Here is a 23,451-nt window from a genome sequence, read left to right as displayed (position 1 = left end):
AGTTTCAGGGCTGTCAGAGGATCTACGGTATCGAAGGTTGTAACAGCAAGAAAAACAACATAACATACTCCATTCAATCTTTAATGAATTTGGTTTGGAAAGAAAGTTCATACTATGCTGTACCATCAAACGGTGACGAAGATTGCAGCAATAAGTGTCTAAGTGACTGTCAATGCGTGGCTGCAATATTCGATGGGCAGAAATGCATGAAATCAAGGCTTCCACCGCAATATGGGAGAAGAAATGAATCAACCAGGACGAGTATTACTTTTGTCAAAGTCGGCGATGAAAGTAGTATGATTCCGAGCACAATTGATACCTTCTCAAATGTGACCAAGACAGGGAATTGTGGCAACAAAAAAGAGCTGCGAATTGAGATTTTAATCATAAGTATAGTTCTCGCTATGTTCACCATAGCCGTCTTTATAGTCTCTGCTTTTCTTATCTATAGACACCGAGTTCATAGGTACACAATGTAAAACAAACAAAAGGAATGGAGAATGAAGATGCCAATGTTTTGGAGAATTAGTTGCTTGCCACTTTGGTTGCATCCTATGTATATTTATAATTGCATTTATAAAGAATGAATTAGTAACCAAATATAGATGCTAAATTGTTGTGCCATCCAATCTCCTAATGAGGAAAGGAAAAGCCGTGGTTGGAGTAGTCCAATCACCTAAAAAGGAAACAAATTTGCATACAAACAAATATACCTGCTGTCAATAAATGCATGCGATTGACAAGATTAAAGGCTATCTTTTATCACCCACCCTCAAACTCAGTGTGGTTGATGGAGAGACCCTTTGTAAGTCCATATGCAATTTGGTCACTGTTGTGAATGTACTGGACTAGTAAGGCATCACAAGCAGCTGGTTCTAGAACAAAGTGATAGTCGACCTCTATATGTTTGGTACAAGCATGAAAGATGAGATTTGCCACGAGATATGTAGCATTGAGATTGTCACAAGAGAGAGTAGTGGGATGTGTTCGGGGGTGAATTCCCATGTCAATGATGATGGCATGAACCCAACAGAGATCAGCGGTGACGGTAGCCCTGGCCCGATATTTGGCTTCAATGGTAGATTTAGGGAGATGATTTTTTTCACCCCCTGTAGGATTATGTGCCCCCCTTTTAACATGATTTGACATCAAAAAGCACTAAAGTCTGCCACAATGCAAGTTAAAAGGGGGGGCACATAATGCTACGGGGGGGAGGGATCATCTCTCTAGATTTCGCTACAATTGGCTGTTTTCTGGAACACCATAGGATGAAAAGTTTGCCAAGGAATATGGAGCCACCAGTAGAAGAGCATCGATCATCAGGCGACCCAGCCCAATCGGCATCTGAGAAGGCATGAAGAGTGAATTCCTGGGAAGCATGAGAGGTGAGGAGGTCATGATCAACTGTGCATTTGATATAGCAAAGTACGCATTTGAAAGCTTCCATGTGAGTTGTCGGAGGGCTTCCCATCGGACGAGAGAAACATAATATATTCTTTCTTCTGTGTTTTTTTTTCATTTTCATATCATTTGGTATTAGATCCAGGTTCCAATCTTAGGACCTGTGGGTTATGGGCCCATCACACTTCTGTTGCGCAGCGGAAGCATGGTGGACCCATAACCTATAGGTCCCGGGAGATGCACTATAGGGGAGAGGCCTAAGCGATGGGCTTGGTGGCTATCTCTAGCAGAGTGGTGGTATAACACTTCATTTCATTCTGCTGCTCTTGACACTCCATATGAGGTCGTTTATGGACAACCACGACCTTCACTCGCATTATATACTTCATGAGGAACAGTAGTGGCTGTTATAGGACAACGACTAAGAGAAAGGGATAGTTCCATTCACTTTGTTAGAGAAAACTTGCAACGAGTAGTTCACAGAATGAAGCAACAAGCTGACCAACACCAGACTAAGCAGGAATTTCAGGTTGGGGATATAGTTTTCATATGATTGCATTTGCATCCATATCAGCAAGTTACTATTGCAGTGAGGGAAAATCTGAAGTTGGCAATGAAATTCTATTGTCCCTATATGGTATTACAACGCATGGAGGTGTGGTTTATAAGCTAGAACTCCCTGAGGGCTCAAAGGTCAACGTCTCATGTTTAAAAAAGAAATTGGGACAGCAATTCAAACCACAAACAGTCTTGCCAGATGTTAATGATGAAGGTCAATTCCATGCCGAACCTGTAGTCGTCCTTCACCCCAGGATTGTGAAGAGACACTACAGAGCAATTTCATAGGTTCTAGTGCAATTGTGAAATATGGCACCTGAGGATGCAACTTGAGAAAATTGGCAGCAGTTGAAGGAGCACTTTCCACATTTTGAACCTTGAGGACAAGGTTCTTGTTGAAAAAATTGAGGGTACTGTTGTTGATAGAAAACAGAAACTTGTTGCTTCAAGGCGTGATATCACTTTCCTTAAGACAAGATTCGCCCCCACTAGTAGTGTGCAAAAGGGGATCCGCGAATTGCCTCCAAGATACAATGAAGCCTAGTAGGGAAGCCCTACTAATGTTTGATGACGCGTAGCACTAGCGGAATCAAACCCGAAATGCCCTTCCGAAAGTTCAAGTCTTAGGGAAATTTCTAGATAATGTATCTGCAGAAAAACAGTATCTAGAACAGTAAACAAAATAAAAACAGTATGTAGAAATACTTGGGGATTTTGTAGGAGTGTAGAAGAGAGTGTAAAGTCTATCAGAATTTCCAATTCGTTTTTCTATATGAAATGACCTAATTCTGCACATTTTGGAGACCACCTGGTGTCTTTTTAGTTTGAAAAACACCTCTACAGGGCACCTTTCCAGAATGTTTGAAATCTGACAGTTAGATCGCACCCATTGATATTGAACGGTCCTGATCGATCCTAGATGTGACTGTTGGTTTGAGTAAAACCTCTCTCCAACCCAGTCATCGTTAGATCAACCATCTATGGTGTGGATCGCACCCCCTTGGCACATGACCGTTGGGGGAAGGGACACAACCCATTTGATCACACCCTTTGACCGTTGGAGTTATGGGCCCGTTGGGCCAACCATTAGGCCAGAACCGAAGCCCAACCCAACCGGTCGGCTTGATGGGCCTACGAACCATTTGGCCCACCCATCCAACCGGTCCACCTTCATCTTGATCCAACGGTGCAGATCAAACATGGAAAAATTAAAGGCTCCAATCGCTTAATATTAAGATCACAGTGATATGTGGGAATTGGCAACAGTGCCATCGTTCCAAGGATATTATTTTGTGACGTTTATTGATGACCATACAAGATATCCATGTTTCCATAATTTTCCTCATTGATGACGTTTGTCACATGTTCTTCATTTTCTTTGGAGTGAGGCAGCACTCACAGCTGTCCACTTGATCAACTATCAATTTTTTGATGTCCTGAACAACAGATCACTGTCATTGTCTTTTTTGGAAACCCCTGGACTACTCTTTGCTTCATATCTTTGGCTTTGTTTGTTATGTTCATCTTCTCCCACTCGAGCGGGATAAAGTTTCACCTCGTGCCGCCGAGTATGTCTTTGTTGGCTATGGAGATGGCAAAAAATGCTGTTGTTGTTATCACCTTAAATGTATATAATGTTGCCATCATGGGTACTTTTGTATTTGTATCATCTCACTTATTATATAAGAGATGAGAAATGAGTCATGTGACTTGAATCTCTTATTTCACCAATTTGTGTGGGTTACACGTGCTGAAGGTGTCGGATAGAAGTCTCCAAGAGAATACAGAGGCCAGTCTGCATTTTCATAGGCTCCCAATTGAAGATAAAGAGCATAATGAACTAAATGAGGGGATGAAATGAATTGACTAAAAACATGCACTGCACAAGTGGTTTAGGTTGAGAAATAGATAAAAAAGACTCCAACTAACTGTTGAAGGAGAGTTGAATCTAGTGTTTGGCATCTGTATTATGGATCTTAATATTAAGCTCGATAGGTATCTGTACTCTGGACAATCTTGTATCCGTGATTCACTCATGACTGGTAAGGTTCACACAAATCCAGTTGAACTGACTGCTGTTCTGAACGTCTCAGACCAAGCTTGAGGAGCTTGCTCATATCCAATTTGGTCTCAGAGCTAGTGCTCAGGTAACAATGGATAATCCATGTTTACTTCTGGTAAGGATAAAGGGGGTGTACGTGGACTGTTTTCTTCTTCAATGCCGACTGCATATTTTTAACCCAGCCCGAGTAACAAAATTGGAAGCAAAAGCCCTTATTCTGCATGCTTATTAACTCTATCAAATTCCATATACACCCCCAGAAATCAACAATGAGAAAAAATGACAGGAAGAAGCCATGTAGTTGTAATGGGCATTGTACCCTCTCAAAAATTTAGGTTCATCATATTTCTGTAGCCTTTTTCTTGGTTCCTTTATTTTGCTGTCTTTCTATGTTGCTACATTTGGTTCGGTTGTTGCTAACATTACAAATTTTTTACTTTTCACAAATGGGAAATATAATACTGAAAAAATAGGGTTTACTTTGTCTTTGGGGGACACAACGCTTTTTCCATTACTTGTGTAGTATAATTATACATTTGTAAAAATTATACATTTGTAAATTCAAGAGAAGCCAAGGAATTCGAGTTATTCAATAAGCTAACATGTTATCTCTTTGCATAGTAGTGTGCTGTTTCAATAAATGCTGATACTACACGTGTATTTGTGCCTATTTTAAGACTTGCAATTCAGCCATTGTTCTTGGTGCTAAACTTTAGTGATAGTGTTTCTAGAAATGACAGGGATATCTTTGATCACCTGACACATGTCCACTTCATCCTAGGTTACAATGGAGTCTCTTGAACTCATAACATTTAAAGTTCAATTTTGTATTTAGCTTTAAAATTCAGTTTGTGTGGTTGAAGTGGATGTTTATGCTGAGGTTCTTAATTAACTTAAATTCCCACAAATTTTCTCTTTTTTTTTCTTTTAAAAGGATTTTACTTTTTCCTATGAAACTTTAATCTCATTCACAATACATAACGAAGTCGACTTAATTCTTAGTATAAAGTCCTTGTTCTTTGGATCCTAGTGAGAACTTTTAGACGCTGATTTTATGCTTTTCATCAGGTAGCAGTTGATGGCAACTCATACCATCGGCCTTGTTTCAAATGTACCCACGGGGGCTGCGTAATCAGCCCATCAAACTATGTGGCACACGAGGGTAGACTCTACTGCAAACACCATCACACACAGCTCTTCAAGGAGAAGGGAAATTTCAGCCAGCTTAGCAAACATGAGCATGTTAAAGGGGTGACTGAGAACACAGTGTTCGAGTGACCAAGTCTTCTATATTTGTCTCTCGAGTGGTCCTGTCTTTCTTTTCCGTTCTTCGGAGGTCATCGTCAGATACAGCGGCATAGTATCTCACATCTAGCATAAGTTGGAGGTAACTGTAAAAGTATATAAATGGAGTTTGGACTGTCTGTTTTCATATATATTAGGATATATGCACTTCAAAACCAAACCTATCACTTTGTAGCCGATTTTTTTTTAGATGTGAGAGTTGAATGAATAATAGGAGAGGTGCAGTGTTACAATAAGCAGTTTTAAGCTAAGGCCTTGTGTAGGCTTTCAATTTGTTGTCTGCAGGTTGGGAGGAGCTGTGATTTGGTGTTTGATAGATGGTGGTGTATTTGTTGTGTGTAGACAGGGAGCTAAGTGTTTCTATAGTCTTGTTGGAGGATTAATCATGTCCTCTCTGTAATAATAGTGCTCTTAGCAACCTTCTTTTTTTTGTGTTGTTTATTTGCTTAGTAGTATTTCTAATACTGGAAAATGCTAGCATGGAGTACATGCCACATTCTCGTAACCATCCCGATCAGTTGGCAAAATCCAAATCACCCTAAATAATTGCTTAAAGTTTACTACTCCAGCTGCCAATAAATATTGGGTAACCTGATATTTACTGGAACTTTACAAGCTAGAGGTGTGTGCCAAGAAGAGTAAGGACCACTATGACGAACTAATGCACAAGTGCCAAGACAGTACAGGAAAAAATATCAGGAGCTGAAGACAAGCACAATGATACAAATATATCTGTTCTGAGAAATGATATGGTGAATGGGCCTATGAACTCATACTCATAATCACACCCTTGATATTTGATCCAACAACAGCACACTTTTTAAGATGCTGCTGTTGGATCTAATATCAAGGGTGGTACTTCTGTCCTACACAAATAAGAGTTAGTAATCCCATTCATCATATAATTTATCCTATTCTATTTACCCATCCAAGCTATTTCTATAAATCCTTGGTGGGATTAAGGGACATCATTTGCTTGTTTTCATACATTACCAGCAGCCAATTGGATCTAGGAAGTTCCAACGGATTTTGTGGATATGTCCGAGTCCTGGAACAAACTGCATACCGAGTATAGGGATTATGATATTTTCACCCCCTTTCGTCCTTTGGGCCATACCCCTTCTAGTGTATTCAGGACTCTCTTTTTTTCCACTAGAAGGGGTGGGGCCCAAGGTTTCCATGTATGGCAATAATTTCCCTGGATATTGTTCGGTTCTCATACTTATGTTAGTGCACGTCTTTCGCTCGTATTTGTATACATCTTACTAGGGGTGGACATGGTATGGTTCGGTTCAGTTCTTCTAGTGTATACCTCAGAACTGAACCATATATAATCGGTTCCTATAAATTGGAACTAGAACCGAACCATTTATCTTTGGAACAGAACCGAACCAGAACTGAACTTGATTGGTTCAATTCTGGGTTTATCCAACCTTTGACCAAATGGAGATATTTTGCCTAATCTTAAATTTTTCCTACTCTCGATAGAGAAAATTTTCGTGTGGTTTTCTACTTTCTAAAAGGGCAAATAAATACGTTACAGGGGTGAATTTATCCTCAAGCATAAGTAAACCATTCTCACAGAACCGTTATGAGGGGAACCGTTAGGGGGGGGGGGGTGGGGGGGGGGTGATTTTATCCATTAGGGGGCGCATCATGCTTGGTTCTTGGTTCTAGGAACCCAAACCCAGAGCCGAACCATATATAGGGTGTGTTTGGTGTACCGTTTGAAATAGCGTTTAAAACGCCATTTTGCCAAACGGCGTTTTCATGTTTGGTTGGCCAGATCAAAGTGGCGTTTTAAATGGCAAACAGAGGTATTGTGTGTTTGGTTGCAAATGCCCCAAAACGGAGTTTTAGTGGTAAAATGACCAAAAAGGGCATTGTTTGGTTGGCCTCAATGTAACTCAACTACTCTCTCATTAGGCCCAATATTAAAAGGTCATTAGGATCTCATTCAAACACTATTAAAATTAAACATCATTGCCAAAGAAATAAATGGCTATACCTTTGGGGTTCTTCTCCTTCTTCTTCTCAACAGCCGGATTTGACAGACGAGTGGAGGCGCTGAGGCAGTGAGGCATGAGAGGGTTTACAATTTTGCAAAGTAGATGAAGAAAGTAAGAAACTAGGGTTTCTTTTAATTCTTTTGTCTTTAGAAAATCAAAATTAAGAGATCATATAATGATATTAGCAGCCCCTTGTTTTGAATTAAATATTAACAATTTAACAAATTTGGGTCCTCAAAAATGACATTAACACCCCCACTTTTTTGGTATATGACGTAACGTATAAAATCGCGCTCATATACGTAAAAATGGGGAGGGCAAACATGTAAAAACCCACAGCCCAAAAATTCCGTTCAAAACGGCATTTTGCAAACGGACCTCCTCCCCTCCGTTTGCAAAACACCGTTTTGAGGGTTCAAAATGGTGTTTCAAACAGCGTTTCAAACGGTGGCTGCGCACCCAAACACTCCCAAACGGCCGTTTGGCCTCAAAACAGTGTTTCAAACGCCAAACACGCACATAATCGGTTTCTAAACATCTGAACAGGAACCGAATAATTTAAAATTGGAATCGAACCGGGTTGGACCCGAACCATGTCCACCCCTACATCTTACAATGTATCGACAATTCGGAGGTCCTTTTCTAATCTTACGGATGGTATCTATGTTTGGGAAGGGATCTGGATTACGTTTATCGCCTCTACAAGATCAATGGTGTGGATTGTGCACACATCTCATGTGGGATGTATGAGACCTTCTATTCTTCTACAAGATTAATGGTGATCGTCGTTGTCATTGTCACAAACTGAAACCTTCTACTCTTCTCCTAAGAATTTATATGATGGTTGGCCGTGAAAACACGTGAAGTCTAAAAAAAATAGGTACGGCCCATTTTTTTTTGATGATCCAAACCGTTCATCTGTTTGGGCGCAACATAAATAGGTTGTGCCCCAAAAATCAGTTCCATAGGATGATAGTAACTCTCTGATCTTACCTTATCTGAATATGGAGATTTCCTAAAATCATTTATGGAATCTTCTACAGATCGGAGGGTTAGGATCATCCTATGGAACTGATTTTTGGGGCACAACCTATTTACATTGTGCCCAGACATATGAACGGTTTGGATCATCGACAAAAGTGAGCCGTACCTACTTTTTTAGACTTCACGTGTTTTCACGGCCACCCATCATATAAATTCTCTCTTCTCCAAATCCCTCTTTTCCAACCCTAGACTAGACATAAAAACTCTCTCTCTCTCTCCCTCTCTCTCGATCTCGATCTCGATCGGAGACCATGGTGATGGAGAGTTCCCGACCAGCTGCATCCGGATCCAACAAGGTCCGATGGGGAGAATTGGAAGAGGACGATGGGGGGATCTGGACTTTCTGCTCCCGCCTCGGATGGTAATCGGACCCGACGATAACGGAGTGAAGAAAGTGATAGAGTACAAGTTCAACGAGGACGGAAACAAGGTTAAGATCACAACCACCACACGCACTAGAAAGCTCGCCAAGGCCCGTCTCAGCAAGCGTGCGGTGGAGCGTTGTGCCTGGCCCAAGTTCGGAGATGCCGCTCATGAGGATTCAAGCAGTAGGCTCACCATGATCTCTACTGAAGAGATTCTCCTTGAGAAACCTAGGGCTCCCGGTTTGCTCTCTCTCTCTATCTCTATTTTTATATCTAATTTTCTATTTTGGGTTTAGTTTTGATTTAATTTTTGTGCTTTCTTACGCCCTAGTACTCTTTTTCTGAGCTGTGAAACCTAATTGATCGAATATAGAGATCTATTTATTTCATATTTCTTATCTGAGGGGTAACTTATTCTCTAAAGAAAAAAGTGAAACCCTAACCCTTCTTTTCCTAACTGATAAAACCCTAATTGATAAAGAAAAAACTGCGTAATTCTCTACTTTCTTGGCGTTGAATTTAATCCCTAATTCTCTTATCTGAGTCGTAAATTCATTCTCTCAAAGAGAAGAGAATGCCTCTCTCTCTCTCTCTCTCATAAGTACTAACTCTAATTGATGGAATTATCCTAATTATATCTATGTTCGAGTAGTAAACCAAACTTAATTGCTAACAAAGAGCCCCAATTAGTTATTATTTGACTGCTAAATCCCTGCTATAAAAAAAAATCTGATTATTGGGATGCAGTGCTGAGTCATGACATTTAATGAAATGTGATGATGTTGTATGCTCAGAGAAAAGTTGAGAGCTCTGTGTTGGAGATTCGTAGATTTAGGTGCAAGTAGCGATTGGATAGATGTTAGAACTTATAATGGCTTTGAGTTTTGAGGGGACTTTCGTAGTGTGTGTGTGGGTGGGTGGGAGCACATGTGTGATTTGGTGAGATGGGAGAAGATGTGCTGTCTTGAGGAGAAGTGCACGGTGGGGAATAAAAACATGGCTTTTCCAAGGTGGATGGTTTGTCGATTGGTGACTAGGGTAAAAGGAGGAGACTCTGGCGTGCAAGGAAATTAGTTGGGTGAAGGTGGAATTTATGAGTTGACTTGGGTTTAGTGTAGGACATATGGTCAAGTTCCTGGATGATGTGACTCAGAGAGGTCCTTTTGGACAACATTAATCAATTCCCGAACTCTTCTCAAATCTGCTTCTTATTATTTCACTTGTGTCTTATTATTGCACAGGACCCAAAAATGGGGCGCCATGTATATCATCGTTACATCACACTGATGTCAGAACTGAGTCCTAGAGAGCCCCCCTTATTGCGGAAATTGTTAGGCTGGTTGTTATGATGGTATTTAGTATTGTTTTTTACTTTTTGGGTGAAGTTTAAGAGGGCAATTGTAGACCCTACCAGTAAAAATAAATAAATTATTTGTTGTTTAGGGAGCATATATGTAAGTAGAACTAAAACTCAGCTCAACTCAACAAAGCTTTTGTCCCAAACTAGTTGGGGTTGGCTAAGTAAAACTAAAACTACAAGTAAAACTTCACAAGCATATTGGATTCATGAAGCAGGCACTGTTTTTGCCATAGGCGGATACACATACCAATTTAGATATTTAAGACCTTGCTCGAACGAGACAAACTGATGCATGCTTTCTGACTGGAGTGAGTTGAGTGAGTTCTTGATTTTGTAGGGCCAAAATCAGATGACTTGGGCTAGCCAATGATTGATCCGTGAGACATTAAACATTGGTGAAGGCTATAGGGCCTGCTATAGGGCCTGCGTCCAGAGCATATGGCACAAGAGAGCATGTATTGTAGTCAAGTTCTGCTGGAGGAATGGATAATAATATTGAAGAAAAAAGAAACTAATCTTGAATCTTTAGAAACTTCATGAATTCAGAGCCCTTTTCAGTGCCTTGCTAGTACTAACCTTGACAACTTTGCAAGCAGCTCATGTGATGGTCTTAAGATGGCCTGCCAATTCCTCCCAGGTTCTTTCTTAATTGAAGTTGATGCATAAACATGTGAAAATTGTTCAAAGAAAAATAATAGCACTTGCTAGTACCAAAAGGGCAAGCAAAGCACTATTTGATGTTTTCCCCAGTTTCTTTACCAACTCTCCAATGTTATAGATGTCATCAACATAATAAAAGTAATAGTCCTTGCTAGTTCCAGTTAGAATAAAGTCATCACTATAAACTTAAATGAGTGCAACACCTCTGTGGTTGCGCCTCACAAACAAGGAGTTATATGATTTAGTCATTCGATAGCCATGCCTTCTTGCTTTACTCCATATATGTCCTTTTGAGTTTGCACACAAATCTTCGTATAAGTTGGGTCATAACCCTATGGCCGTTTGGTACTTCCTTCTGATGTCCATGTATACATGCATTTTTTACATCCATTCGTGTCAGAGGCCGTCCAAAATGTCACCGGTGGAAATAATTAATTGCATAATGGCACTTTTCACAAGACAACAGGTTCGATTTTTAGGAATTCAGGTCGAGCTTTAACCATAAAATTGGGTCGGGTTCCGGTTAATCCCAATTCATTTTTAGCAGAAGCTCAACCCCACCCAAACCAATTTGCACCCCTACTTCTTAGAAGTTTGATTCAAGTGTTGTGATGTTCATAATGTGTAGAGATGGAAAAATAAAGATGAACCATCTAGAGATGGAAAAATAAAGATAAAACATCTAATTTGTGTACCATTAAAAAACATGTGATTTGTGTTTCATGAAGAGTATACTATCTATGTGTGGCATATAATATCATCAATAAAGACGACAAAAAAGTGAGAATTAGACATAGAAGCAAGTGGGGTAGGACTATCTATGGGTGGCATATAAAATCATCAATAAAGACCACATAAAAGTGAGAATTAGACATAGAAGCAAGTGGGGTAGGACCCCTCACATTAGAATGAATTACTTCAAATATAAAAGTACATATATTATTATAAGAGTTAAACAAAGTATTAGAGTGCTGCCTGAGGTTACATCTATGATACAAACAATGGTTTAAGGTTTTGTATATGCAACTTTAATAAAAGACTGAGGCACTAATTTTTCAAGGACTCTTACTGTTCGTATGAGCAAGATGATGATTCTATATGACAATGATGGAGATGATCATGATGCAGATGCAACTTCAGCATATGACGTCAACAAAGATGCTCGAGCGGATGGATTAGATAAATAGTAGAGGTTGCCACGACGAATACTGTTAGTGAAGAGCTTCCTCGACTGTAGATCCTTCACAGACACACAGGAGGGTGCAAAAACAAATGAAACGGGAATTTAGATGTAAATTTAGAAACAAATAACAGCGGACATTGAAAGCTAGGGATAACCTGGATATCGAGAACAAGCAAGGCTGTAAAGAAAAAGGAATGACAATGCTGCCAATATGGGCGATGAGTAGAGAAGATCCATCTTTTAGAACAACACGTGAAGACCCAAAATATGGAACTAGGAACGAAATGTTACTCGTAGCGTCCGATAGATGGTGTATGACATCAAATCTATCACCCATGAAGCTTATGATGGAGGTGAGAGCGATATGTCTCACCTCTTATTATATGTGACACTCGTTGCAATGGACTGCTAATACTTTGAATCATATCAGTAATAGCATATAATGGTTGATGTGATCACAAATCTGATGATGGTGGGTGGCAGTGTAGTACGGTATGGTTGGACATATCCTAGACTCTGAGGAGGGTCCGCAAACTACATGGGAAAAGGTGATGGTGATGGTGATTGTGTAGGCAAGACATTGGTAAGCCCCTCCTCATGTAGGGAAAGCGGGGTAGCTCCCAGGTTGAGGGTGTTGATACCCTGTGGATAAAACGGTTGTCCACTGTCATCTTCCTTGACCACATTCATGTCTGCACTTAGGCGATCTTTCGGCTGAATTTAGAACCGCAACTATTCCGGATGAGGGTAATGGGTTCACTGAAGACCTAGGAGATGGGCTGAATATAGAACCGCTAATATGCCTGAGGGTGATGGGTTCACTGAAGACCCAGGAGATGAAAATGTGGGTTCCGTTGTAGCAATAGGGTATGTAGCTTAGTGAAGGTTGGAAGCTCTTTTTTGTCTGAGAATAGACGCGGTGAAAACTTTATAGCATGTATTGAGTACCCTTGTGGCAGTTTTGAATCTCCTACTTGAGCTGTAAGATCCAGGCATCTTTGAGTACAAATTCTCAAGTGCCTTCCAGAGTTCTCTTGTCGAGGTAATGTTGAGAACCTGTGCAAGAACCTCTGGAGAAAGAGGGGAACTAATCTAGCCGATGACTAGTTGATACTTGGTGTGCCGTGTTTCATTTTTTACATAATTCTCCGAGGCATTTTCCTTCTTGTCAGCTTATTCTTCTTTAGATATCTGGAGGTATTATGAGCCCCTGTAGATGGTTAAGAATGCCTCGAGAGTAATGGGAAGGATCTGTCCTTTATGGAGGAGATAATTATGGTCACACGTTGTGAAAGGACGAGAAAAGAGACAGCAGTTGAATTAAGGTAGATGAAATTCCCATAGGGATTGATGGATGTTAGGAACTGATTTGTGAATGATCAAAGCGATGAAAGATGGAATGGGACTTTTACGTAGATGAATAGATGTCTGGAAGGGTGAATTGATAAAAATAGTGCTTTAGGGTTACAAAAAATTGGATATGTTTTATATGCTTCGTAATGGGGTATGGTTCGTAAAGCATGATGAGTAACTTGTCGTTCATGAAAGGAAACAGTGATAAGAGTTCATGAGCTATGCACTACGTAAAGGAAGGTACTTATGTTTTTTCTATGTGGATCATGAAGGAATGTGATGGTTACCATTGAGATGAGAGGGAACTTGAATGATGCTCTAATACCATGTTAAAAACTATTTGGGGTATAGAGGAGAAGAGATTTGGGGTATAGAGGAGAAGAAAGGAGAAATAACCCAATATCTAGGCTTGTTCTATTTACTCATTTATTATGAAGAGTGCCACATGATGGCTTAATATACTAAACCCTAAATAATAGAAACTACAAAGGATGCAGCTGATATAAAGTTACAAATTATGTTAGTGCCATGCGTGGTTTTAAATTTCTCCAAACTTTCTTCGAAATGACCGAAATGTTTCCATTTCCATTTCCATCGCCACAGAAGCGAAATCTCAATGATTCCTTCCACGTCATTATTTCCTCTTGAAAATTTCAAAATTCAACCGGAATGGTCAGAATGACTTAAAAATGGAAAGATGTTGTGATTTGCATTTTATTTCATTCCATTAATGTAGAGAATCATGTTTGGTAGGCATTATCGTTGAACTCACCTAGAAGTAACCGTATTTTATGCATGGGATGTCAGATTGGCATGGGACTAATGATACCTTGTAACTCTGTGGTATTGACATAGAGCATTGTACTTTCTTATACTTCTTTACATTGTTCCAGACATGCGACTACGCATGTCACTAGGTGTTCGATGTGATTAAGCCATTATGGATGGCTTTCTTGATTATGTGATGGTCTCTAAGTATGTATTTGTGCGTATTCTAGCATTTCCCAAAGTTTCATCTTAAAATTTCCTCATTTGCATGTGTTTCTATACGTTTCCGTAATTTTACCTGATTTCCACCGAAACCGAAATGTTTCTGTTTCCGTGCATACCGAAACCGAAATTTAAAACCTTGGTGCAAGGCTGCTAGAAAATGTTTTAACAGATCTTGGAATACACTTTGGATTTAACAGATCTTGTCCATTACTTCCTTGGATTGTCCAATGGTGTGATTAAAGCAGGTAAAAAAAGAATTTTTGGTAGGTATTCTGCTTTCTTTCTTGGTGTTCGTGGAAATACAGGTGTTTATCAACTTTATTATCATGGAAATACTTCAGTGCATTTTGCTTTATTCTGAACTTGTTGGGGTTAGGCTTTTGCAAGAAACTCTTTAGTTTCATTTTTCATCATTTTATTCGTTGCACTTGCTTATGTTGATACTGATAGTTACAATCTTGTTACTTAGATTTTGTACTGCTATAATTTTTTTTTCTATTCAGTAATAAACTAATTATTTATATTTGATTAATGAGAAATTGCCTGGGCCGAGGGATGCCCACTATGCTTTGCACGATGGCAATGACATCTTCCGGGGGTGTTTTTTCTTTTTATTTAAATATTTCAGAAAAGAATTTGTTGCCTTTATCTGATGATTGTGGAACTGTTTCTTACTGTGGAATCTCGACTCAAGCAGTTTCTTGCCATTGTTGCTTGGGTATATACTGCATTGTTTTTTTGTGATCCGATCAAGGCTTCATTTCATTCAACTAAATCAAGCTGAGGTTCTTATATGTCATGATATAGAAGATTTGAGTATAGTATGCAACTGAACTGCAGGAAGTAAAGCAGAAGAGACAAAGGTTGCAGGAGACCCCTTTGCTGCGCTTGGAAAAGGTGGTGCCGTTCTCATGGTGTGCAGGACTTGTGGTAAGAAGGGTGACCACTGGACATCAAAATGTCCTTACAAGGATCTCGCTCCACGAGCCGAAGGCTTCATTGACAAACCTCCTACATCTGAAACTCCTGCCCCTGCTTCTGGCACTAGCAAGGGAACCTATGTTCCTCCCGGAATGAGAGCAGGCGCCGAGAGAACGGGGACTGAGATGAGAAGGAGAAATGAAGAGAACTCGGTTCGGGTCACCAATCTTTCTGAGGATACCCGTGAGCCTGATCTTCTCGAGTTGTTCCGAACATTTGGTGCTGTGAGTCGTGTTTATGTTGCCATTGATCAGAAGACTGGCATGAGCAGGGGCTTTGGTTTTGTCAATTTTTTTTTTTTTGAAGAAGGCAACAGAATATATATTTATATATATGAATAAGCAGAACCGAGATGGTCCTGTCGGAACAATGAGCAAATAAAATAGCAAGACAATGACTCAAGGGGGGAGATAGTCAAAACACTCCATTTCGGCCCGAGAAACACCACTTTTAGCCAGAGAGTCGGCTGCCACATTGGCCGATCTCCGGACATGCTGAAAGACCATGGAGTAGCCCTTTCCTCTATCCTCTATCTCCTCAAAGAAAGGCACAAATCTCCATGGGGGAGAAGCATCTCCCGAAAGCCAGCGAATAACATTTACGGAATCGCCTTCGACTATCAGACTGTCGCACTCCAAGCGAGGCATGGAAAGAATCCCACTGTGAACGGCTCGAACCTCCGCCTCAGACGAGTCGGCAAATCCAAGAGGCCCTGAATAGGCCCAAATGACTTCCCCTTTGTGATTCCGACATAACCCCCCCACTCCAGCCGCCCCTGGGTTACCGATAGAGGAACCGTCAAAATTGAGCTTCAGAGACCCCGGTGGCGGGGGGGACCATGAGGGTCGAGATTGCACTTTGGTAACCGATTCCATGCATATGGTTGACCACCCTTCCCAAAGGGCATACGCAGAAACAAAACGAAAAAGAGGAAGTGAACGGGCCCAGGAGATGACCGCTGCTACCACCTGTATATAAATCCAATATGGGGACCTGACTTTCCCTTCAAAGACCCGCGCATTCCGCTCTTTCCACAAGAACCACCAGGAGGCTAAGAGACACATCTTCCACAAAATTCTACCTTTCCTCTTCCACGGAGCCCAGTCCCAACTCCTAATAAATTCGGCCATAGAATTGGAAGCAACCCAACTGACTCCAAATCTAGAAAAGAGCTGACCCCAAATATATGAAGCAACCTGGCAATGTATAAATAGGTGGTCGATGGATTCCCCGGCGGATAGACATAGGGGGCAGTGATCAACCAGCCACATTCCTCTTTTTCGTAAGAAATCTATCGTCTGAATTCGTCCCCTGCTAACCGACCACCCAAAGAAAGCAACTCTTGGGGGGCATGCGAGGCGCCAAACCGCGGAGGACGCATGCTCCATTAGAGTGGGGATCAGATGGAGATAAAAAGATTTAACAGAGAAAATCCCCGACGGATTCCAAATCCAAATACGACGATCTATGCCCGAAGACTTGATGAAGTAAGAGTTCAATAAGGAGATGAGGGCGTTGTAATCGCTTAACTCCCGGACAAAGAAGGCTCGACGAAACTTAGGAATCCACTCCACTTGCCCTTGGACCCGTTCGAAACATTCCGATACCCAAGCTTCTTTCTGAGAAGATACGATATATAAGTCAGGAAACAAAACTCGGAGAGAATGGGACGAACACCAAGGGTCCTGCCAAAACCGAATTCGATCCCCCCTATAGACTCTGAAGCGAACTCCAGGGGCAAAAACGGTCTTCAAACGCAATATGTCCCTCCATACCGTGATTCCTTTGATTTTGAAAGTATCAACAGAGTCCCAATTCCCATGAGATGAACCATACTTACTGTCAATGACCCGAACCCACAAAGAGGATTGTTCTTCTCCATATCTCCACAACCACTTACCCATAAGGGCCTGATTAAAGAGCTGGACTCTCCTGATACCCAAACCTCCTTTTTTAATTGGAGAACAGACTAAACTCCATTTAAGAAGGGAGACCCCTTTGGAAGTCCTTGAACCGCCCCACAGAAATCGTCTCTGAATTTGCTCGATGCTCTCAGCAACAGAAGCTGGACAATGAAAAAGGGATAGAAAATAAATCGGCATATTAGAGAGAACAGCCTTTATAAGCACCAATCTACCTCCTTTGGAAACCAAACGGCGCTTCCATGTGGCCAACCGACGCTCAATCCTTTGTATAATAGGAGTCCATAGGGTGTGTCTCGGACGGCCCACCCCGAGAGGGAGACCCAAATAGGTAGCGGGAAAGACATCTAGACCACACCCCATAATTCCGGCGAAGGATGAAGCCTCACTCTCAGATACATTAATCGCATACAACCGAGATTTACCAAAATTGGATCGTTGACCTGAGACCATCTCATAACACCGAAGCATGGCTTTCAGATTGAGAAGCTGGGAGAGGACCGGGGAACAGAACAGGAGGGTATCATCCGCAAACTGAAGCAGCGAGACTTCCACCTTATTGGTCCCAATTAGGAAACCTCTATATAGCCCCATATCACTTCCCTTTTTCAGTATACTGCATAAGGATTCGGCCACTATCAAGAAAAGAAATGGAGAGAGAGGATCGCCCTGCCGCAATCCTCTAGAGGATTTGAAGAATCCTTTTGCTGAGCCGTTAATTAGAACGGAAAACCATGCAGATGATAAGCAATTCCGGATCCACCCTCTCCACTTTTCCCCAAAACCCATACGACCCATAAGATAATCTAAAGCGGCCCAATCCACACGGTCATATGCTTTCTCCATATCAAGCTTACATAAGATGCCGCCTTCCCCTGACCGTCGGTAATAGTCAATTGCCTCATTTGCTGTTAAGGAACAATCAAGAATTTGACGCTTGCCTATAAAAGCACTCTGATTTACCGATATAATGGATGGAAGAACCACTTTGATACGGTCCGCCAGCACCTTCGCAAGCACCTTGTATAGGCTGCCCACCAAGCTAATCGGACGAAAATCTGATACTTTGGATGCTCCATCAATTTTTGGAATAAGGACTAGAAAAGTCGCCCCCGTCCCCTTGTCGAGAATAGCACCCTCAAAAAATTCTAGGAAGAAACGAATAAGATCCGATTTGACTGTGTCCCAACACGTCTGAAAGAAAGCCAAGCAAAATCCATCAGGGCCAGGGGCTTTATCCTGAGCTAGAGAGAATAGAGCGATTCGGATTTCCTCCTCAGAGAAGGGGATTTCCAATCCAGCAGAAGCTTCCAGGCTCAAAGTTGAGAAACAAATGTCTTGGGGTATTGGGCGAAGAAGTCCGTCAGCGGAGTACAAAGAACGGTAGAATGCAATAGTTTCCGCAATAATCCTCTCCCGGTCCGAGATAACAACCCCTTCCACCTCTAAAGATTCAATTCGGTTCCTTCGTCTGCGAGTACTGGCTATGGCATGGAAGAAGGCTGTATTTTTATCCCCCTCCATCAACCACTTGACTCGGGATTTTTGCCGCCATGAGATTTCTTCAAGCCTTAACAACTCTTTATGTTCTTGGATAAGCCTGCCTTGTTGCTCAAAATCCTCCGCCGTTGCCGATCCACTATCAGCCAATGAATGGATCTCCAACAATCGGTCCTCAAGGACCCTCTTCCTGCCGAGGGTAATCTCTTTCTGCTCCTTATCCCATGCTTTTAATTTCCCTTTGATAAACCTTAATTTTTTGCCAATGACGACATCACTGGGTCCCGAGAAGGCACAGTCCGCCCACCAACGGACTAATTGAGCCTCCAACAGGGGATTTTCCAGCCAAGCTAATTCAAATCGGAAGGGAGGGGGGCCCCAGGACTCCATTTTAGGGGACAAAAGAAGAGGGCAATGATCGGAGACAGAATGGGGTAATGCCTGCTGGTAAACTTCTGAGATACCTGCCAACCAGTCGCCCGATAAAAGAAACCTATCAAGCCGGCTCCGGTTCGTACCTCTTGCCCATGTGAAGGATGCACCGCCCAACGGTAAATCGACTAGTTCGTTGTTTGCGATAAAATCAGCAAAATTTCTCATACCTACAGTAATGCGCTGACCCCCAATTCGATCTCGTGAATCTAGAACTTCGTTGAAATCCCCCCCAATACACCAAGGAGCGGAACATAGGCCACGCCTCTGATTTAATTCTTCCCAAAAAGAACACTTGTCGGAAGGGGACAAAGGACCATAGACGCCTGTGAATAACCATTCTGATTGATCGTTACATTTGCGGAAGGCTACAGATAGTGAGAAGACCCCTCGCCAAACATCTGAGCTGGCCCACAAGACTGTATCCCATGCCACCAAGATACCCCCTGAAGCTCCTTTAGATGCTACGAAAGTAAAATTCCAATCAGAGTTGAACCCCATGCTACTCATATCTATGGAACTGATTTGTTCCATCTTAGTTTCCTGTAGACACACCACCTCGGGTCGCCGGTGTTTAACTATTGCTTTTATTTGAATTCGTTTCTCTCGAGAGCCCAAGCCATTGATATTCCAGGATAGAATCTTCATCAACAACTAGAGTGCGGTTAGATCCTCCCCTCCCCAACTCCAATTTTTCTTCCTTTTTTCGTACGCTTGAGACCACTGCTATGCGAGCCAGAGTCATAATTGATATCTGAATGAAGCCGTATCAATTCTCTCTCCGTACGTTTCAGATTTGCGTCGGATATAGGTGCAGGAGATGACACTACATCGACCTCCCTCAATTCTGCCGCCTTTATGTTGGATCGGTAATCTTCAGCCGGCCCCGGATAAACTAGGCCCAAGTGGGAGCTGATAGACACTGTATGATCCACCATCAATTCAATCACCTGATGGATAGTAACTGGGCCTGATTCAACCCGAGAAGAAGAGAGTGATGGGGCACAAAGCAGGGGCTGGAGGACTGCCTTGCTACACCATCTTGGAGAAGGAGGATGGGAGTAGTTGCCGATTGAAACCTGGACCAGGGAACAAAAGGGCCGCCCCCTAGGGGTACAGTAGAATAAAGAACTCATATCACCCCAGCAACGATTGTCAAATAGCACCACCCTATGTCCCACCCGGCACTGAAGGGAAAAACAGTCTTCTCTAGGTAAAAAGAAACATCTGCTGGTGGGATTTATTGTCTTAGGTCCTCTCAATTGGCTGACCCCAGTCTCCTCTGCTGTCGCATAATAAGATCGATTGTTACCCGATGTACTGAAATTGGAAATAAGATTCATCTGGGTAGAGCTCAAAGCTGCCGAAGAGGAGGGGGTGAGTGAGCCAGGACATACGTGATGAGGCCCGAAATCCCTCTCCCCTTCCTGGGACCCAAGATCCGCCAGCGAAGAATCCCAGCTGACTTTTTCACCAACCCCTTGTGTATCAATTTCCTCGCGCTCCGAAGCGAGCACAATACTAACACCCACTCGAGAGGAGTCTCTTTGATACGGAGAAGATAAGATGGATAAAATATCTGCGTAGCTGTGGACCTGGGAGTACGGAGAATCGGAGTAGGGAAGTCCCTGAATAGGCCGATCAGCACTGTGCCACCTGATTGCCTGTGTGGGACCCTCTGTTTGAATTGGAACATTTGCCTCAGATGAAAGGTGGAGATCCGGCAACTCCTGCTGAACCCGAGTAGAGGCGATTGGAGGGAGCGCGGAATCCACCAGTCCGGGGTTGGTGACATTGAAGGCTGACTCTGAGAGGATCTCTGTGACGACAATGGGTGCATTAAATGCAAGCTGGACTTCATTCATGAACGGTGGGTCTTCATTGATGGCACAATGATGATTTACCTCCTCCTCCTCACCCGGCATCTCATCTGTAGCAAAAGCTGGTAAATTGACACAGTGCTTTTCACCTTCATCAATTTCCCGGGAGGCGAGAATCCAGCGAAGGGTGCCATCGATAGAGCTCTGTATAGATAGTTCATTTCCAGGGCGACCTGCAGTTACGATCTTCAACCTACCCACCCCATATCCGGAACCAGCATAACATGAGACATCCACCTCCACCACCTGGCCTAATTTTTTACCGATGCGCCGAAAATTGTCTGCACACCAAGCTTCAGGCGGAACGCCTTCTATTTTCCACCAGGCCGACTTCTCCCCCTTAGGAAATTTTATATCCCAAATTTGCAGGTCTGCCAAAGGAGAATCGGAGGAAGAACTCCAGTCTCTGATCAAATTCGAACGATTAGCACCTGCAGGGATGGCAATGTGTAGTTCAAGAGGAGCAATTTTATACACCACTGCTTCACTCCCTTGACTGCTATTCTGAACAAGCCATATCTCCAAGGCATCCAGATCACCATCCCAACCCTCCTTCATCTTCCCCCATAACCCCAAATCTGCATTACTGATAGATTTAAGGGGGACTACCTCAATGTTGAAAGCTACCCCTTCTGAAGTCGCAGGAAGCAAAAACTCCGATCTAACTGTCTCAGCAGGGAGCTCCTGTGGGTGAGGAGGAAGCGGACAACTCACCACCGGAGCCGCTCTCTGTAAGTGTCGTCCGGGAAAATTGAAGTCCAAACTGGACCAAGGTTTGTGACATTTCCAGCAGCTGGCCCTCCTGCTAAAATTCCGGAAAGTACACCTGTGGCATCTCCAGTCTCCCAAGGCTCGACTTTGTCTTCGGTGGAAGGCATTCTCCAGACGTCTGTTTTTCCTAGTTCGTACGGGAATCCAAGCCGCCTCTTCAGCTCGGAGAATCTGGAGACTCACCTCATCGGTCGGCCCCAGCCGTAACGGATGCCCACAGTCCGTCCGGGCGCCCAAATTACTAGGTTCAGGTTGGAGTCTCCGGACTCCAAGCGGGGTTAGATTCGCCCCAGTGGCCCATCTAGAGTTCGCTCCCACTCCACGGCTGATCCCGCCGGATTTCATATAAACCACCACCCAGCAAAATTTGTCGCCCTCCAAATATTTTGGATCCGCCGGATTCTGAATCGGATCCCCAAAAGGAAACCGAGAGGGAGGAAGACACCGAGTCAGAGGGAACTGGAGACGAAGAGGAAGATGATACAGAGGAGGAATCCAAAGATGCCGCCGTCTACAAGAATCCCTGTACGGAACTCTGATCCCGGAATCTAAAGCAAATTCCGGCGATCCGCCCAACGTCGTGAGTATGCTTGCCGTCTGGAAATCACCGGAGTTGAATCTACGGTTCCGGATTCAGAAACAGGGCCCGGATCTGGATGGAGTCTCTTCGCCGGAGAGCACCTGCCGGATTCCGTCGCCGGTGCTCGGAGCGACGAGGCCGGATCTCTCGGTAACCTGTCAAGCCTTCGTGACTGACATGGCAGTTGAGGAGATAGATGAGGAGATATTTCCTGCCTCAGATTTCTGCACACGTGTGGTGGCCTCCGGCGCCGGTGATGGATGTTGCTCGCCTCGCCGTCGATTCTGCCGGAGATCTGGTTGCCAGTCACAGAACCCTTAGGATCTACAAGATCCTATGAGGATTTTTCATCAGAGAGATGTCGAAAAAGGATCAAATCTCGCAGATCTGAAACTTCCAACTACTTTTGGCAGCTCTGGATCGTTGAAAAATCTGGCCGATCTACAAGATCCTGCGACGATTCATCAGATTGGGGTCGAAAAAGGATCAGATCTCTCAGATCTGGAACTTCCGAATACTCTTCACAGCTCCGGTGAACAGTCAGATCTGAAGATTCCGGCAGGGAAAGGCACCGATCTGAAGATTCCGGCACGGAGAAGCAGGTCGTCGGGGTGGGACCAGTGGCCGGGAGGGGGTCGGGACTCGGATAGCAACCAGAAACCAGATTTTCCTCTGCTAATCTTCGATTGGGGTTTCAGCGAGGAAGAGTTGGATCTGATGGATTCGATTCCGCAGGGAAGGGGTGTGTGATGAAGAGGGGTTTGTCTCTGTCAACGGGCCTTACAAGTCCCTGGAAACAGGACTTGAATGGGTTTTGTTGGTAGGAAGAAGAAGAAGAAAAATATTCTACGAAGTGGGTTTTGTTGAGACGCCCATGAAGCTTCAGATCTGAGAAGGTTTTAGGTGGTGGGATTCCGTCGAGGGGATTTTCCCCATCGTGGCCACATTAGGAAGAGACCCACATCAGTTCCATAGGATGATAGTAACTCTCTGATCTTACCTTATCTGAATATGGAGATTTCCTAAAATCATTTATGGAATCTTCTACAGATCGGAGGGTTAGGATCATCCTATGGAACTGATTTTTGGGGC

General features: G+C 42.9%; 1 protein-coding gene and 1 pseudogene across 1 annotated transcript in view; both read left to right on the top strand.

The window, feature by feature from the left end:
* The window catches only part of LOC143879361 (G-type lectin S-receptor-like serine/threonine-protein kinase LECRK4), a 59,005-nt gene that overhangs the window by 10,730 nt on the left and 24,824 nt on the right, over positions 1 to 23,451 (top strand). The window lies entirely within an intron of this gene.
* On the top strand, positions 8,601 to 15,615 carry LOC143878084 (uncharacterized; annotated as a pseudogene).

The sequence above is a fragment of the Tasmannia lanceolata genome, unplaced genomic scaffold, assembly GCF_043159265.1.
Source record: "Tasmannia lanceolata isolate RefF3 unplaced genomic scaffold, GAP_Taslan_0.1 ptg000006l, whole genome shotgun sequence".
Taxonomy (NCBI): Eukaryota; Viridiplantae; Streptophyta; class Magnoliopsida; order Canellales; family Winteraceae; genus Tasmannia; species Tasmannia lanceolata.
Note: the sequence above shows the minus strand (reverse complement) of the source record. Positions and strands in the feature narration are given on the sequence as shown.